Below are 17,218 nucleotides of genomic sequence, written 5' to 3'. Positions count from 1 at the left end.
ATCTTTTCCTTTACCAAACATTTTTTTCAAAGTAAATGCCATATTAATTATAATTATGCAAACTAAACCACACAAAAATATATTCTTAAAACGTAAGAGTTGAAACGAGTTTACCGGATTGCCGAACAACTTCTTGAAAATTGAAAATCGTTGAACACTTGAAAACTTCAATTCAACAACTTCACAATTTTTCACGAAATTTCAACAATAAATTAAGTAATTGTAGTAGAGAGATTGAGAGATATTGAGAGATATTGATGAATGGTTGAATAAAAATGAAAGAATGAGGGGGTATTTATAGTTGAGAAATGGGGAAAAGTGTAATTATATAAAGTTTGGGGGCCAAATGACCATTTTTTAAACTTAAAATGGTCATATTTTCAGCCCAAACGGCTAGATTTTAAATATGGCCGTTGGAGAATTTTAATTTTATTTTTATTTTTTTAAAAAAAAAATAGCCGTTGGGCCCGCCTGACGGTTCCGGGCTCATGGGCTCAAACTAGAAGACCGGCCCATCACGGGCTTCCCAGGACCACCAGGACCGGCCCACCAGGCCCGTTAGGACCGCGGGCCCGGTCCGGTTCAGGCCCGGCCCACCGAGCAGCCTTAGTATAAACACAGAGAGACGCAAGAAACAAACAATAACACGTGTTTACAAATGAAAGCAACATAAATTACAAAAATGCCCTTCGTCGTATCTCATAACCTTCACTTATTATATACTAGATGAGAGCACGGGCCGAAGAGTCACGTATCAAAGAAACACATGTATTCCACCCTTGTTTACACTTTACGCCATAAACAGACTTACATATCCTGATTGACTGCCATCTACTGTATTGCCATGACTTTGTACTACTAAAAAATGTTGGCTCCCTCGTATTTGTTCTCAAGAATCACAAGAAGTTACATTATAAATCATAGTCAACGAATGAAGTTTCAGTCAAAATAGACATGTGCAATTGTTTTCAACAGATGTTTTCCAGTCTCTTTCACGCAATTTCCTTGAAGCATCATCTCTTGGGTTCTCTGATTCCTCAGTTCTGCCCTAACAAAGAGAATCACGTTAGAATTCACTAAGGTAGCTTATACAGAAATTATACAAGTTCAAATTAAATTTGAGTAACAATGCTGATAGCTACTATAGTAAGCCAGAGTTGAAAAAGTAGCCACTAATCTTACTGCAATGTGATAAAAGCTGCAGACTATCTATTATGTTGCTCATTTACCTGTTAAAATTTGAAATATGAGATATCAGCTATATCCATAGCACATTAATAAATTGAATTTTTCATTTTCCTTTTCTATTTTTATTAGTAATACAATAAACAAACGAAGAGGAACACTACTTATTTTTTACCTCTTCAGAGAGGGTAGATATCCTACAATTACAATAGATTCTGATTTATTATGAAATAAGAAGATGCAATCGAGGCAATTTATCCATCTAAATAGTATGGCCAAAGCAAGATTCTTTTTTGCATGATCCTCTTTATGTTTACTTCTCGAGTACTGATTTACTACAGGAGCCATATGTTTCTACATATCGTGTTTCAATACTACTCATGAGAATACAAAATAAGAAGGAACATATAAGCTTCCAACAATACATAACCTTGATAAGCACATCAGGAATAAATGAAACAAAATAATAATTAATTCCTTGAACAGAGAAATCCAATTTAGGAGCACCAACGATACTTAAATAAAGTTACCAAATGAAGGGATACAAGTGTGACTCGGTGCCGAGTAATAAAATAATTTATAATTTTCAGAAAAGAAACTATCAGATATCTAAAAGTTTATTCCACAAATTAATGCAATAATAAATCTGTAAATGCCAGCACATAAATTTACCGAAAGAATTGCATATATGAATCTCATCTTTGCAATTGTTAAAATAAATGATTGTTGTCCTAAATGTAGCACAGAAAGGCAGCAGTATAGACATCTAACAAACAAATGTAAGAATGAGAAGTTGTTCTACTTTACTTACTGTGTATTTTTGACGTTTGGCTTGATGTTTGGTCTATTCACTGGATGACAATAGCTGACGTATTATGCGGCAACTCATGATGGATCAACTCTGAGGCACGAAAGGTAAGAGTTGACATGTCCATATAAATGACTAAAGTTGAGTCTTTCTCAGCTGCATTCTCCACACAAAAGTGAGTTTCTTCTGTTTAAATGTCCTATGAGAACGCTAACAGTATCAGCAAAACATGATGATGATGGGCTAATGAATCCCAATACAATTGGTATCCCATAAACTATAGCAGTACCAGAAATGACCACAGTAAAGCCTATAACAAGATGTAGGCACGTACAATCAGATTTTGCATTGAAAAGAAGGTACCATTTCTTCCTATGATGTCCTCTTCAAGATAGGATAAATCATAATCTTGAGCAATTAGGAATATGTAAAATTTTGGGAAGAAACTGATGTCCTTCTATTCTAGTACAATAAATCTTCCTCTTCAAATGAGACCACGGTATAAATTTTAGGCATCTAAATTGAAAGGAACTTAGGAGAAAATAGATCCTTCAAGCAGAATAGGTCATTTCCCGTTCAATCAACGGCCCCTCCTATCTTTGGAATCAGTTAACCATCTTTTTGTTCACTGCAAAGTTGCTAAGCAATGTTGGGCGCTCTTTCTGAATCTTTGTGGTGTCACTATAACTATGCCTTCATATATCAGGAACCTAATGGATAGCTGGCAGAAACAAACGATGGCAACGTTCCAAAAACAGCTTGGGAGGACCACCCCTTTGTGCATCCGGATCATTTAGAGTGAAAGAAATAGTGCTCGTTTTGAGAATAAACGGTGTCACATTTCTAGAACTAAGAACTTATGACTGCGTGATCTATGTTTCTACTGTAATACGTGTTTATCAGATAGTAAGGATCAGTACTTAGAATTTTTGAATCTGCTACGAAATACGTAATAGGGGATTATTCGTAGGTGATGTCTGCTCTGTTTGTACTCTTGTGTACCTTCTTGGTACATTCTTGCTAATAATACATTACCTTATTAAAAAAAGAAAATTAGTAGCACCAGCAGTTCCCCCCTAACCAGAAGGATAACTCAAGATTATCCGATAACCTATATCGGAATAGAAATCATGCAATTTTATCGCATTCTTTTTACACCATTGCTAAACAAGTATGTTTCAAGGGCAGTCTTAAAATTTTATCTATATGAAAGAGTTGCACTTTTTTAGTATTTCAGAATCTCCCCAACAAATAAAGGACGGCGATAGAGATTATGCACTAAGTTTGAAAACAGAGATTAGCAAATAAGCAAAATATTTACCTTAAGTTATAGCTCAGCAGTATGTACAAGCCAAAAAAGCCAAAAGTGAGCTGCAACAGAGATTTGCTTTACCTGCAAATATTTTTACAAACAAGACAATACGTCAAAGCCACTTAAACCTAGAAGTTTCTATGATACTAATGTGAAGAGTTGCATCTTATACGTAATATCACATAACAGAGCGATTGAGAAAAAGCTGTAAAATATATTTATTTATAGAAAGAGTAACAAACGGCAATTTATTGGTAACTAGTTCATTCCATCGTTGGATCCAGTTCTGTTTTCATCTTCAATGATTTACCTTGTCCAGTCGGTAATTCTACTTTTTCATTCGAGCAACAAAAGATTTTCTTCATCGTCACAACTAAAGGGTTCTTTCTTTTGCTGCCTTCGCCAATGTCAGTTGAGGTTGGTGCTGTGAGAGAATGAAGAATGTTTCAATTCAACACATGACAGAATATACATTATTCCAGATGTTCGCGCAAATAATTATTTAGCTTAGGTTTTGAGCAGTTCATGAGTAAGCCAACTTTGAATATTTAGTATTGGCCGGGACTCCTTTGGAAAAGAAACTTTTTTGCAAGTTCAATCTTGTGGTAAACATGTAGAAATTTGTTAACTTTAATGATAGCATAACCATTAGATGTTGTTAGTTTGAATTTTATTTACAGCAAGAATTTGTACCTAGATTAAAGTTATATCATAAATCTCCTCTGCAGTAAAGGATAATATTTTTCTCCTTGTTCACCCGTATCTTCCCAGTTGTTGAGCCAAAGGCTGGTTGAAGATCAACATCAAACAATAGCAGTTCATGATTAAAGCACTATTTTGGTAAGAAGAGAAGATTCTGCTAAAATTTAGTATCAATAAGACTAAGATTAGATCAAAAAGTACCTTAAGTGCCAACCCCATTTGTTGACTACATTCGACACAATACTTTGCTCTTCTGATTGAAATTCTCACTTGTCTATTGCTACATGCCGAAAGTGAAGAAGCTTTCCTCTCCTTTCAGTCGAGCATGCCCACCCTTTAGCAAATCAAGAAAAAGTAATAAACAAAAAATAACATAGTTGAAAAAGAAAAAGCGTTTCACAACAAACCCAATTGAGAGCTCACACACTATAACCCAAAACATGCAAAACAAAAAACTTCGAAGGACAAAAGTTGGCATTCATTCAATCAGACGAATTAAAAAAATAAGACTGAGTAATAGATTTTATCGAAGATGAAAAAGAAAAAAATAACAATCGAGAGCTAATTTAAACATGCAATAACGAACAATACAAAATTATTTTATAGCCAAATCCCCAAAACGAAAAAGGATTTTAATAGCTTCCGATATTACGGTAGGAGGAAATCAAAGTTGGATTCTCCATTTCAAAACCTTGCAATTATCCTATTGTCTACTCTGGTTTGTCTGATTTTGAGAACACCTAGGACGCAAAACTCAATTTTTTTCAAATGCATAATTTAAATAAAATATAACCATGTTATCAATTCCCAGCAGGAGAAAAGTCAAATACGAATCAAATACAATTTTACAAAGAGACCCGGATGGAGAAAGAAGAGAGATTTTACCTTTTTGGAGAGTAAACAAACTGGAAACAAAATCGTGAAATATTGAAGCAAAATCAGAAATGAAACCACATGAGCAAAGAAAATATTACACAAAGGACAACTAAGAAAAACTTAACACTGAAATAAGAAAAGTGTGCGGAAAATTTGAGAGAGATAAGAAGAGAAAAAGGATGGAGATGGCATACCGAGCTTCAGTTAATGCACAGCCACAATCGATTCATCATCGACAATAGTAGAGAACCAAACTTCAGAAAAATTTGTGCTTTTAGCCTGCCTAGAGGAGAGAGCTTGGAGGAGACATCAGACATGGGAGAAGGAATGGGTAAGAATGGAACGAAGAAAATCAGAGTGGAACTATCTCGAAGAAAGTTGTGGTGAAGCCAGCTGTCTCACACATAACAAAATGCCCATAGATAATAAAATACCCTTCGTCGTCCAACCAAGCTTTCACTTATTAAATAGTTAAACTAGTTCTTCAAGTATGAGGCATATATCTGCGCATCCAGAATTTAAATTTTATGATTTCAAATCTATTATATTTTTAAAGTTATGTGTTCATATTTATTATTTTTATGATTTTAATAAATTTTTATATATAAATTTTTATTCCGCGTCAAAAGTTATAGGTTCAGTTGAATCCGTACACAGTACACTACATCCGCCTCCGCACACACAAATGTCCTGTTGTATCAAAGTTACAATATGATAAACTGAATAACAATTTTTGAGTTCTTAGCTTGTTCAACTGTTTGAAATAAATTTCATAGTTCTAAATTCATGTTACGAGTCCAATTCATGTGCCCCAACAAAAGCTTCTAGTATATTGTACACCCTCTTATGATAATCAAATACTGTCCTCAATTAGTATGTTTGTTTTTTTAGATCAAAATGTTCTTATTCCGATGTATCTCAAAATGATGAAAAGAAGTATCCTTTCATTGTATTCTACAAAATTGAGTAATCTGTTTAATTTTTTGTGTCGAGGATAAAAGGCACAATAGTACTACTCAACCTGTACAGTTGCATATTCATCTTTCTTGAAATTGGCATTTGGCATTTGGCATTTGGCATTTGGCATTTGGCATAGTACGTACTTCCATGTATAAATTTCTGCAATTGACAACTACGAGAAATATGAACGCAATTGTTTATAGGGTTTAGTGGACACCGAAGTAATAGGTATTACAAGAATTTGATACGCTAGTTAATGACTTCTAAACGAAGATATAAGATACAATTATATTGGAATTTGAATTTATCGAAAATAATCTCTTTATCTTCACAAATTAGGACCAAGGTTTGCGTTCACTCTACCCCAAACTCTACTTTGTGAGATTATACTGAGTTTTTTGTTGTTGTTATTGTTAATTTCAATTTATGTTCTCCCTTCATCTTCTATTTATTTCACATTCTTCGATTTTAATTTCTCTCTCTTTTATGATTTTAGTTTCTAGTCTTTTGTCCTATTTCATATATGTGCATATCCGCGCAGGAATAATGGAAAATAATCATGAGGTAACTCCTTTGGAAAAGCATGTCATGTTCTTTGATATCAATAATGATGGAATAACTTATCCTTCAGAAACCTTCCAAGATTTTTCTTCTTTCCTAAATGTTTTTTTTAATATGCTTTTGTCTTTCATGAATTTGTTCTAAATATTTTCGGATTTATTATCAGCTTTTAGAAAAATAGGGCGTGGTATTTTCCGGTCAATGTTTGCTGCAGTCCTCATTCATATTACTCTAAGTCACAAGACCCGACCGGTAATTCAAAATGCTCTATTTTTTTATTTTTTATTTTGAAAATGCACAACATTATTTCCATATTAGTGGTTTTAATTTGCTACATTTTTTTCTCTATATGTGGTTTAATAAGACATACAATATAATTTTGAGAAATTTCATACTCCCTCTTCTCCCATTTATATGAATCTATTTGATTGAGCACGAAATTTAAGAAAAAAATAAAAACTTTTAAAATTTATGATTCTAGATAAACATAATATTTGTGTGGTTATAATTCTTTTGAAACTTGTGGTGTGAAATATACCAAAGTATCTATGTGTCTATAAAAACTTTTCATTGATAATAGAATTGAAAGTTGAAGTTAAATTATATTTAAATCTAGAAAAGAGTCAAATCTTTTTGGGAGAAATTTAAAAATAGTCAGATTTACAACTGATCATTCAAAAATAACCAGTTTTAAAAGTAATCGAAATTTAGCCACTTTTCATGTAAAGATAAATCTGAGCGAAAACACTGTTCAAAACCCGGAAAATACGTCAGTATATTATACTGGAGTTCCAACATAAGTATGCTTGAACTCCAGCATGTTATACGGGAGTTCCAGGATAACTATGCTGGAACTCCAGCATAATATGTTGGACTTCCAACATAAGTACACTAGAACTCCAGCATAATATACTGGAGTTCCAGCAAGTATAAATGTCCAGTATAATATACTGGAGTTTGGAGCACCGGTGCTCCAGTCTCCCGTATATTATACAGGAGTCAGCAAAGTATATCGGTCCAGCATAATATGCTGGAGTTCGTACACAGATGCACCGAACTCCCGTATATTATGCGGGATCGGTCTCTGTTGCAGCAAAATAGTGACTATTTTTCATTGACTTCGTAAACGGTGACTATTTTGAATGACCAGTCCGAAAACTGGCTATACCGTACTATTTTAACAATCTTTTTAAAATAAATTATTCTTTTTGGAACGGATTAAAAAGAAAATATATTCTCATAAATTGATTTGTAATACATGCTTTTGGTGTCACATAGGGAAAATGCCCGTCTCTGTTCTTCCCCATTGTGGTAAAAAATATCAAATATACCATACATGGCAGTGATTCTGGTGCCTATGACTCTGAAGGGAGGTAAATTCCTTGAATACCTTAACTAAATTCTGGTTGCTATAGACGAAGTCACAATACACATGCGGATCTCGGATTTAAATTTGATGTTTTCAACCTTTAAAATTTTAAACATTAACAACAACAACAACAACAACGACCCAGTATAATCCCATAAGTGGGGTCTGTGGAGGGTAATATGTACGCAGACCTTACCCCTATCCCGAGGGACAGAGAGGCTGTTTACAGGAGACCCTCGGCTCAAGAAAGCAATAAGAGACGATATATTAGTATCATCAGTAGAATCATAATAAAATAACATGAATATAAGAAATACGAAATAGGTGGAATAAGTGGAAGGTATAAAATAACCAGCAGATAAAACCATGCATCAGTAGATGACTAGTAGCATCATAAGACTAACTTCCTACTGGCTAGTCTCACTCTAGTGCGTTGTAGAAATATTCACACCTTCCCCTTAACCTACAACCTTAATGCTCGACCTCCACAATTCCCTGTCAAGGGCCATGTCCTTAGAAATCCTAAGTCGCGCTATGTCCTGCCTGATCACCTCTCCCCAATACTTCTTAGGTCGCCCTCTACCTCTCCTCGTGCCCACCACAGCCAGTCGCTCACATCTCCTCACTGGTGCATCAGTGCTCCGCCTCTGAATATGCCCGAACCATCTGAGTCTTGCTTCCCGCATCTTGTCCTCTATGGGGGCCACACCCACCTTCTGTCGGATATCTTCATTTCTAATCTTATCCATCTTTGTATGCCTGCACATCCACCTCAACATCCTCATCTCTGCTACTTTCATCTTCTGGATGTGTGAGTTCTTAACCGGCCAACACTCAGTCCCATACAACATGGAAGGCCTAACCATTGCTCTATAAAACTTACCTTTTAGTAACGATGACACTTTCTTGTCACACAGAATTCTCGACGCTAACCTCCACTTCATCCACCCCACCCCTATACGGTGTGTGACATCCTCGTCGATCTCCCCGATCCCCTGAATAACTGATCCAAGATACTTGAAACTACCCCTCTTGGGAATGACTTGAGAGTCAAGCATCACGTCCACTCCTGCTTCCGTCGGCTCAATCCCAAATTTGCATTCTAGGTATTCCGTTTTCGTCCTGCTCAACTTGAAACCTTTAGACTCAGGGGTATGTCTCCAAACCTCTAGCCTCTCGTTGACGCCGCCTCGTGTCTCGTCAATTAGAACTATGTCATCAGCAAATAGCATGTACTATGTCACCTCCCCTTGAATATGATGAGTTAGTGCATCAATCACAGGGCAAATAGGAATGGGCTGAACGCAGACCCTTGGTGCAACCTCGCAACAACCGAAAAATGCTCGGAGTCGCCTTCTACTGTCCTAACACGATTCTTAGCTCCATCATACATGTCTTTAACCACCCTAATGTAGGCAACCAGAACCCCTTTAGCCTCTAAGCAGCTCCATAAGACCTCCCTAGGAACCCTGTCGTATGCCTTCTCATGATCAATAAACACCATGTGGTGATCCTTCTTCCTATCCCTGTATTGTTCCTCCATCCTCCTAATAAGGTGGATAACTTTTGTGGTAGATCGCCCCGGCATGAACCCGAACTGGTTGTCTGAAATAGACACCGAATTTATTATAATTTTGAAATTATTGGTTCAAAATTTACTATTTATAGAGATTTAAGTAATTTCTCATTATATATCTATGCTTCTTGTAAAGAAAATATTGGGCTCGGTTGAACTCATAGTATGCGCATCCATCCGCCACTGAATATGCACAGTAGGGGCAAATTTATAGGGTAGTTTATGGGGCATGTGAACCATGATTTTTCCGCCAAACTAGGTATTTTATGTATGTATTTTCTAGAATTAGTAATATTATCTGTTGGCACCATGCTCCATAAAAGCTGAATGATGCACTTGATTGAATTATTTATCCAAAGGAATATAGATCAATTCTCGTTTCTTTAGTGGTACACCCATGTTTTAGAAATTCTAAATCCACCTCTGCACAGTAATACACTTGTATGAATTATGTATGTCAAGATTTGACTTACTTTTATGGAACTATTGAAGGTTTGTGCCAGAGAAGTTTGAGGAGATATTTAAGCAGCATGCAAATCAAAATGCAGAATCCTCAACACACAACGAAGTGAAAGAACTTCTCAAGGCTAAAAGAGAACCAAAGGACTACTTCGGATGGTATCCTCCCTCTCCCTGTTTGTTGTTATTGTTATTTGTTAGTATAGAGTGTTTCTCTACATTGCCATCTATTGTTTCCTGGGGAAATTTTTATTTTTAGACTCCAAAGTATTGACAAATTCTGATTTCGGCCATTGTGATATGTAGTTAAGCACATTTCATTTTCAAATTAATTGAAATATGCACCTTTAATCATGTTGCTTGTGAATCTTCACAAATTTAATGTATTGTTAGGTGACTCGTGTGTTACGTTAAATTTGTATTGTTATTTCATATTCGAGGGTAATGTACTCTAAATAAATAATCTAAATATAACACACTTCCTATGTATAAAGAGACTAAGAATATATATTTTGATTAATAGTGAGATATCAAAAACACTAACATTAATTGATGGACCAAAAGTACAATTATCCCTATTTCATTTATTGATGAGGTTGTTTTCCTTATGTTTTTTTTAAAACTCAACTTTGTGTGTAGGGCAAATGCTTCTGTAGATTGGAATTCTTTATATGATTTAGGGAAAAATAAGGATGGCATACTGACGAAAGAAACCGTAAGAGCTGTCTATGATGGAAGCCTTTTCGAGCAAAAGGCAAGAGAGCCTGCTTCAAAGAAGTGACCCTTGTTTGATGTACAAGATGGTTGTTAATTAAGTTGTTGTCTACTGCTGTGAATAATACTTGTATTCTTGTTCTTATTTTTATACTAGATGGCCTGAGCCCGTGCAAACATAGTTTATGTTATTGTACAACTACAAGATTACCAACAACAAAAAAAATCAATACCAAGAAGATATTTCTCATAGAAAATTGCATCTTTATCCAATTGCATAAAGAAAAGAAAGAGAAATATAAAAATTCAAGCTTTTAGCAGAATCTCAAAAGATGGAGGCAGTTTTATCAAGTACTTGAATGTCCATAAAATATGAACTATTTCAAAAGAAAGTTTCGAGTTGCTCCTCTTTGTTGATCTTCAATCTCTGTAAAGCACTTCTACAGAAGGTGTCTCCAAATGAAATTAGAAGAATTATTATCCTGCAATAATGTCATACAGAGACTTGAGTTCAAACTTCAGACCCAGAAGAAATGAATTATATATCAAAATTTACATATATCTAGTTCAAACTCCAAGAAGAGATGGGTCATGTATCATAATTTAGATATACCTCGCTAGCCTCAGGATTTCTCTAAAGTGATGTACATACACACGTGTAGACCTAGTGGATATCGAACTGATATAATGTACAATAAAGCCATATTTATATTGTAATGCATTAATCACGTGTGGCTATACAAGATAACCCCCTGTGTAAGTCGCAAAGGGTTTTTATTCATTTATCAACGATCTTGCTTTCCCAAAGTTAAAAGGATAAATTTTCAGGAAGTATCTCTATCTCCACTAGTCTCAAGTTGCCAGACAGATTGAATGTAAGGATCAAAATAGCGCAAGTGAATGCAATCATGTAGAACAGTTTTGACAAATGATAACATTAGAAGAACTTGACAAAGAAAACAGAATGCGTCATGGTAGAATTTTCCAGATCTTTCAGTAGATACAACATACACAAAGAACATCGACTACACAAAATAAAGAAAAGAAGAAGATAAATTCAGACCTATAAGAAAATAATGATAATTACCTTTTTGAGTCTAATTTCCTGTGCTCCCTCTCTATTATGAGCAAATCTCCTTAATGTCTATAAAGAAAATTAAATTAGTATACGATAATATATAAATAAATAGAAGGAAGATAAATAAATAAATTTTTAGAGCTGATAAACCAGAAATCCACCCTTCGTTCTGGTGTTTCTGGTGCATCTTGCTCTGAACTTGATGTTGGACCATTCCTATTTCTCTTTCGCTGTCACCATACTGGCAGTGATCAGAACTTTTAGGAAGAAACTTCAAAAAGAAAGGAAAGCACCATAGATCTTGAAAGACAAAATACAAACAAAAAAAAATCAGTTGAAGATATCTTAGCAGCTTTGGGTGTTTCAGGACCAGAAGCAGAAGGAACATCATCTTTGGGTCTTTGAGTTAGACGACTCCATGGATAGCTGAGATAAACTCTTGGAAACACTAATAGCTGGAGAAAATAATCAAATATGTGTCTACCAATTACAGGAATAATAATTATCCATTCAATATAGCTTAATAAGAAAAACTTAAACATTCAGAAGGATATGATGTTAGTAATGGAAGCTCAATGTCATTGTAATATCCTTAAAGAGCTGCAGAAAAGGTGTAAGAGTCTACATTACACACATATGCACATATTGATTTCTAATCAGAGAAGAAAGGATTAACAAAATAGCAGCGCGGGCCTGACATCGTAGGTTTGAATCGACTATCATTTTTAATGATTCTTTAGAGAACTCATGTGGAAATCAACCGAAATACTCAGGATAGTCAGTAGAAAGTAGTTAAAGGGCAACATGTAAGAAAGACAATCAAGGACTAATCAATCAACATACATTAAAACATATCATAGCATGTTCACTCTCAAGAATGAATAAAAAAGACCTGTTGAAATAATTAGCAGAACCAATGATTGATGCTCATAAAATTTACCTAAATAATGCATAAACAGGTATGAATCGTCTCTGTTATCTATCAAAAATTCTACTACTACTTGGTTGAAGAAAGCTTAACCATATGTTCTAAGATTGTGGCCTAAATCATTTTTCCTTTGCAAATTAATGACCTTGTTGGGGAAGTTAAAGAGTGATCGCGTGGAAAACTCAACGGTTTAGGCGAACAATATAAAAGGGAGAGTTCAATTATTGTGATGAATTATGATTCTATCTGCATATTAGGACCAACATCTTGTTTCCATGTTATGCCAAAACACTATCAATCCCAATGTATTTTTCTTTCCCCTTTCCTCATGTAAAATTATGCTTGAGCTTTGCAGCCCAATTGGTAGCACGATGAACCAGGAATTAGAAACCTCGGGTAAATCTTTTAGTCCCTTTTAATTATTTTAGTAGTTCATGCCTGATTCTTTTCTTTGAATATCTCTTTACGTTTGTTGCTCCATAAATTAACTTAAAAATTCACAAGTTAGTATAAGTATAACATAAAAATCATCTTTCTTTGTCTAAAATAAGCTGAAAGTAAATAACTTGTCCTCTATTTCATACTGCAGGTCCTTTTAGAAAGAATTATATTTCTACCTTCAATCTTTTGCTATTAGTTCTAATGAACCTGCTTGATCGTTTCTGACTTACTTCTACCACTACTCGAGTAGCAAGTGCAAAAATTACGTCTTAGAGCCGAAGCAGTTCTGCCTTTTCCCCCACCTTGATCAACTTCCACTTTAAAAAAATGTGAAATCAAAACTGCAATCATTATATTCTAACTAAATGAATCATAAATATTCAGTAATGCCATGTATTTAGAATTTAAAATCTAAGAATACCAAAAGAAAGTTGAGCCACAATTTTTTTGAAGAAATATTCAGCAATTGACCAGGACAGGTGACCAGAAAGAATTTGGAGAAAGAGCATACTATTTAAAGCCTTTTGTGTAGTTTACCCTCCTGAAATTTTCTAGTTAGTGTTTCATGTTTGTTTGGTTCATCACCATACATGGATGTTACTAATGTATGTTGTACTTTTGTCTCCATATTTCGGCACTCACCTCTAAATATGCGACTCTACTTTCCTTACATCTAATTTTTTCTTCCAGGAGTACCCAAAGGTTCAGCGAGACCCTCTATGTCTGGTCCTTACTTTACACTATCGAACTTATGAATTCACGATCAGAGCTAAGACAATATCACATCAAAAATTTGTGTATTCATGAGAATAAATTGCAGCGGAAAGAATTATTTCTAAGTTAAGAGTACCAAAAGAAATAAATGACTTAAAAATTCACCAGACAGAGGGATGCAGAAAGATTCAGTGGAACAGAGTAGAAAAGAGTAGCTCCTTAAGAGTATAGAAAGATTACAAAATATTTCATGCCTTATAACTACTCAAACATTGCTTGCAATGTAAAATGGCGAGTGACTGATCTCTTTATACACACCGGAGAAAGAGAGAGAGCTGACTCCATATTAATTTGTTATATGGTTCATATAGTTTTTTGACATAAGTGTACCTGTAGCGGTCGTTATTTTTCCTTAAGCGACAAAGAAAATACACTAAAATCAGCAAATTTTCACAAAATTTGCTTAGCCAAAGTGAAAAGTCCGAACAAAATATTGGAAGGCCACATGTTAATAGCAGATGACACACAATCCAAATGATAAGAGGCTCCTACAGAACAAGTGTGCATTAAAAGTTTACATTGCTAGACAATAACCAGTGCCCTATAAAGTAGCATAACTTTAGTAGGATTTCAGAAGAATCCCTTGGTCATGTTCCAGATTAGGTAGGCATACATTAAAAGAGATACCCACGAAGCAATATTTTGACCAATAAGACTAATATTGACTTTGTTTGAAATGCACATATAGTCAAAGACATTGATAATTTCTTTCTATTATTCATATTACACTATTACTGTCTCCTTCCAAAGACAAATCAATAAGAGGTCAAAAGTATCCTAAAGAGCAATTTACAAACAAATAAGATGCTAAAATCTCAGAAAATTGGGGAAGAATATAACAACCACGCACATAATACATTCACTAATGCAATATTTTATTTGATGAAAATAAGTCCCTCTTGAAAAGACAGTTCAATCACTTTCGACTTATATGACACTGAACTTTAATGCCCAAATTTAATGCTCTGTTACAATATAATCGTTTCTAAGAAAACATACATTTACAATCATATGAGGATAGCATCATAAACTACACCCACAGAAACATGGAAGATATCATTTCCAATTAAGTTTTATTTTCTCTCATTTTTACATTTGAAACTCCAATTGAATTTTGGTTTTAACTTTTTTACTTTCTCAATATGTTCTAATAGATATTTAACAGATGTGTAACTTCCAAAAGAGATAAAAACTACAAGCATTCACCTAGCCATTGTTATTTGAATCTTCATACTTCTTTTCCCTTTTCAGTATCTATAGAGAAGAAGCAAATAGGGAAATAGAGTGTTTTTCCCTAAAACTTTCATAATTCTTTTATAATAAAAAATTTCGATAAAAAATTGCTAATGAAGGAACCATATCAAAAAACAATTAACAACAGAAAATTAATGTACTATTGTGTTTTCTGCTAACCCCTGTCTCTATAACCTTGAAAGAAAACATTTACAAAAATTACTCTAGTGTGTTGTCCTGTAACACCCCTTTAGTCCAGCCTTTCCACTGCCAGCTCCCACCTTGAATAATTGTGCCACCAATTTCACACAGTATAAATCTATATTTTTTACTCCAACCAGTTTTCACTTTTGGTTTTCCTTGCATGTTGAGTTAAGAAACAAATTACAAACCAATTCACACAAAGCACAATAACAAACACATGCACAGACAAAGAAGCAAAGAAGAAAGACCTGAGAGAAGTTATATGTCAACAATAACGACCTTGCAAACTTATGTTCAACATTGTCAAATAGGTCACGATCACGACTACCAAAAATCAGGGGCAAAAAGAGTAGTCTTTGCATAAAATACCTCATTCCACTGATTAGATTTCAATATCAGCTTGAGTAGTAACCTCTCCATGTTAGAACAATCTATGCAAAAGACTGAAAGTTTCACTTTGATGCGTGATTAAAACATAATCTTGAACAGAAATTTTGTCAAGTTTCCGAAAAAGACTACCTTCAAGTTACAAATGAGCCTCTGAAGTTTTGTTGTAAAAGGTGGCAATGTATGTGTAATTGAGGAGGAATACATCACAAATCCTAGCGCCAATATCTTCGGAGCACCATCTTTATTCCCATTTTGGAACTTTTTCACCTCAAAAATGGGATCCCATGAACTGTGAAAAGATAGAACAACATGAACAAAACGATAATACTTTGCAGAAGTATAAAACTATCAGAACAACATGTGATGAATATTATTTGGACAAACGCACTATGAAAAACCATTCATAGTTCAATAATGCGAAACAAAATGCGAAAATTACCTCTTACCGTTAAAGAGGTGCTCATCTTTTCCCTCTTGAGTACATGTGCTTTCTTAAAAAATCTGTCCATCAAAATTGCAAGGCTATCATATTCCAACTAATAAAATTGAAGACATTAAATCCAAACAGTTACAACCGCACATTGCAGAATGAATCTTTGAGGATAGAACAACCTGAATTTAGAAGTCCTTCTGTATAAAATCAAATTGCGCCTTACCCAACTGGCAACCAAAGAATCAAGCTAGGATTACCTTATTTTGTGTCCCGCCAACTATAAACCTCAAAACTCCTTGCTATCTCCACATCTCCATATTAATAATCTCCCATATTTGGGGTGTAAAAATAGAAAAAGGAAAAAAGATGAAAAGAATACAAGTACTAATAGTGTCAAACATTTGGGTTTCTAGAGATGACAATATGACTATGCATGTGTTCATGTTATTGTTCTCTCTCTTAGCAAAGGTGGACCGGCAAAGAACTTCAGCCGAATCCCAAATCTCTGGTAAAAAATATGCTAGCTATTCCAACGAATAAGAAGAGAATGTGTGAAGGCCTGCATAGCTAAAAGAACAAACAGAAAACTATTTTCTTCGTATGTGTGCATTTCTCATTTTTTTAGTAGAAAGTCCATCTCAAAGTTAATGTCTTAGAGTAAACATTTACTAAAATTTTACAAACACGTGGCTCTATTCCTGTGACTTGTGTTCAAACCAGACATAATCATAAATTTTAATTTTGTAGAGGAAGAAGAACAAACGGAAAGGGAGGTGAAAATCAAATTCCTGTGTTTCAGAATAGAGTGACCATCTTCAAAAGATTAAGAAAAAATTATAAAACCAAACCAGAAAATTAAAATAAGAGCAAAACCGAAAAGTGAAGAAGAACCACTTACCAGGAAGAGAGAGATGGGAATGAAGAGAACTGTAAGAGCCTGTTTGACTTACCTTAGCTGATTTAGTATACCAAAGTTTTGTTTTAAAATAAATTATTTTAGGTATAGAATAGTAAATATTTTGGTCAAACCTAAAATGTTTATAACCTAAAATTTGATAAGTTGGGATACCAAATTATGGCTTTTGGCTTATAAGCACTTTTAACTTTATCAAACGCGTAAATAAACCAAAAACACTTATAAGTAATGTGACTAGCTTATTAGCTCACCCAAACGCCCTCTAAAAATGACGGCTTTTATCATATCATATATCATAT

General features: G+C 34.4%; 2 long non-coding RNA genes across 8 annotated transcripts; both read right to left on the bottom strand.

The window, feature by feature from the left end:
* Positions 1-637: 637 nt before the first annotated feature.
* On the bottom strand, positions 638-5,294 carry LOC104224880 (uncharacterized). Of its 3 annotated transcripts, none has more exons than XR_011403765.1 (7): positions 5,078-5,294; positions 4,209-4,341; positions 3,999-4,091; positions 3,616-3,729; positions 3,315-3,386; positions 1,997-2,192; positions 638-1,048 (listed from the first exon to the last, which is right to left on the bottom strand). It is a non-coding gene; the product is annotated as an uncharacterized lncRNA (long non-coding RNA). The 3 variants fall into 3 exon arrangements; XR_710447.2 differs by having other exon boundaries at positions 638-1,043; positions 5,078-5,292; XR_011403766.1 differs by lacking the exon at positions 3,616-3,729 and having other exon boundaries at positions 638-1,043; positions 5,078-5,293.
* Positions 5,295-10,745: 5,451 nt separating this feature from the next.
* On the bottom strand, positions 10,746-17,132 carry LOC104224878 (uncharacterized). 5 transcript variants are annotated; one of them, XR_011403625.1, is made up of 6 exons: positions 16,183-17,132; positions 16,010-16,071; positions 15,700-15,859; positions 11,762-15,611; positions 11,610-11,666; positions 10,746-11,004 (listed from the first exon to the last, which is right to left on the bottom strand). It is a non-coding gene; the product is annotated as an uncharacterized lncRNA (long non-coding RNA). The 5 variants fall into 5 exon arrangements; XR_011403624.1 differs by having other exon boundaries at positions 16,017-16,071; positions 16,183-17,131; XR_011403623.1 differs by having other exon boundaries at positions 11,762-15,623; positions 16,017-17,132.
* Positions 17,133-17,218: the final 86 nt, after the last annotated feature.

This window comes from Nicotiana sylvestris, chromosome 11, assembly GCF_000393655.2.
Source record: "Nicotiana sylvestris chromosome 11, ASM39365v2, whole genome shotgun sequence".
Lineage (NCBI taxonomy): Eukaryota > Viridiplantae > Streptophyta > Magnoliopsida > Solanales > Solanaceae > Nicotiana > Nicotiana sylvestris.
The sequence above is the reverse complement of the archived record's forward strand: the minus strand, read 5'-3'. Positions and strand labels throughout refer to the sequence as shown.